The following is a 2,500-nucleotide window of genomic DNA, read 5'->3' as shown; positions in this document are numbered from 1 at the left end:
AACAACAGTCCCAATCCAGTGAGGACAACTCGGACACTGACCGTACCGAACCAGAAGAGCCGCGGCGTGAACGAGCCGGACGTGGGAACCGACGGGAGTATCGGGTCCAAGGCGATGCAAGCCCGGTCCGAAGGAGATTCCGAGACGATGAAGTAGCTTGGCAAGGAGGCAAGGATCTCAAACTTACTCCTCCAACCTTTGCTGGAAAGGTTGACCCGGACGCCTACATTGAATGGGAGAGGCGCATGGAGTACATCTTTGAGTACTACCGCTATACCGAGGCCAAGAAGATCGCCTTAGCCGCAGCCCAACTGACGGACAATGCCCTAACCTGGTGGGACAGGGAAGTAGCCGTGGTTGGCAGAGTCTATAGGATTGAGACTTGGGATGAGATGCGAGCTAAGCTCCGTGCAAGGTATATTCCCTCATACTATCAGCGGGACTTACTAAAACGTTTTCGCAAGTTGTCTCAGGGTACTAGGTCCGTAGAGGAGTACTTTGAGGAGTTTGAGGCTCTCAAGAACAAGCTCAGGACGCGCGAGACCGAAGAGGTTATGATGGCTCAGTTCTTGGAAGGCCTTCAAGACCGCATCGCTCGCAAGGTGGAGAGGCAGACCTACGTCAACTTCAATGATCTCCTCCACTATGCCACAGGCCGAGCAGCACATTAAAAGGAAGAACGCCTCTAGTGCCAGGAACAAGACGCCATGGGCTTCATCCGGATCCAAGGGGGCTGAGAAGAACAAATCCATTGAAGTGGAAAACCGGTTCAAGAAGAGCCAAACCGACCAGTCCAAACCAGGTTCATCCGAACCAGGTAAGGGACAAACACAAGCTCAAAGAACTCGTGATATTACTTGTTTCAAATGTCAGGGGAAGGGGCACTACGCCAGGGACTGTCCGAACAAGCGTGTCATGATCCTTAAGGCAGACGGCGAGTATGAGTCCCAAGACGAGGCCGATGTAGAGATGGCTGACTCAGGAGACGAGATAGTGGACTATGCTGAAACTGGTGAGCTACTGGTGGTCAGACGAGCTCTCAGTGCTCTCTTTGATCCAGAAACCGTCCAACGAGAGAACATCTTCCATACTAGATGTAGCGTGGAAGGCAAGGTATGTAGTCTAATTATTGATGGTGGCTCTTGCACTAACGTGGCCAGCAGGTACCTTGTTGAAAAGTTAGGACTAGCAAAGTTGCCACACCCCAGGCCATACAAGCTCAAGTGGCTCAATGATGAGACGGAGCTTAAAATCTCGGAGCAAGTTGTTGTTTCCTTTTGTATTGGTAAGTACCAGGACCAGGTGAAGTGTGATGTGGTTCCTATGCAAGCCGGCCATCTACTGTTAGGGAGGCCTTGGCAGTTTGACAAGGAGACTATTCACCATGGGAGGACTAACATCTACAGCTTTACCCACAACAACAAGAAGCACAGCCTGGCTCCTCTCAGTCCACAAGAGGTGTACGAGATGCAGAGGGCCATGGATCAGTCTGGATTGTTTAGTAAAACTAACCTTTACATCTCTTCTAGTAAATTGATTAAATCATTGCAGCAAGACACACAGGTGCTACTAATGGTTTTCAAGGAAGGTTGTTTTGCAGGTTTTGAGGCACCAGATTGTCCAGCTGAGATGCAAGGACTAATGGACCAGTACAAGGACGTGTTCCCTGAAGAGATACCAGCCGGCTTACCACCCCTCCGAGGCATCGAACATCAGATAGACTTTGTGCCAGGCGCCCCACTTCCAAACCGAGCCGCATACCGAGTCAATCCGGAGGAGGCTAAGGAGCTGGAGAGACAGGTCCAAGACCTCATGGACAAGGGGTACATTCGAGAGAGTCTCAGCCCATGTGCAGTACCCGTCCTATTGGTGCCTAAGAAGGATGGAACATGGCGTATGTGTGTTGATTGCCGAGCCATCAACAACATCACCATAAAATATCGGTACCCCATTCCTAGACTTGATGATATGTTAGATGAACTGAGTGGTTCCACCGTGTTTTCCAAGATTGATCTTAGGAGTGGCTATCACCAAGTTCGGATGAAGGAGGGAGACGAGTGGAAGACTGCTTTCAAGACCAAGCAAGGCTTGTATGAGTGGCTGGTGATGCCCTTTGGTCTTACCAACGCCCCTAGTACCTTCATGAGGCTTATGAACGAGGTTCTAAGGCCTTACATTGGTAAATTTGTGGTTGTCTATTTTGATGACATATTGATCTATAGTCAGTGCTTATCCGATCACATTAGTCATGTAGAACAGGTTTTGAAGGCTCTCAGGCAGGAAGGACTCTTTGCCAATCTCAAGAAGTGTGTATTTTGCACTGACCAGTTAATATTTTTAGGCTTTGTTGTGAGCTCACAGGGTTTGAAGGTCGATGAGGAGAAGATCAAGGCCATCCAAGACTGGCCCACACCGACCACTATTGGGCAAGTCCGAAGTTTCCATGGCCTAGCCAGCTTCTATAGGCGGTTTGTCAAGGACTTCAGCACCATTGCTGCAC

General features: G+C 49.8%; 1 pseudogene; it reads left to right on the top strand.

Moving 5' to 3' along the window:
- Positions 1–2,500, top strand: part of LOC125601340 — a 10,215-nt pseudogene that overhangs the window by 3,875 nt on the left and 3,840 nt on the right.

Source organism: Brassica napus, unplaced genomic scaffold, assembly GCF_020379485.1.
Source record: "Brassica napus cultivar Da-Ae unplaced genomic scaffold, Da-Ae ScsIHWf_2521;HRSCAF=3258, whole genome shotgun sequence".
Lineage (NCBI taxonomy): Eukaryota > Viridiplantae > Streptophyta > Magnoliopsida > Brassicales > Brassicaceae > Brassica > Brassica napus.
This window is presented reverse-complemented; position numbering and strand designations above follow the sequence as displayed.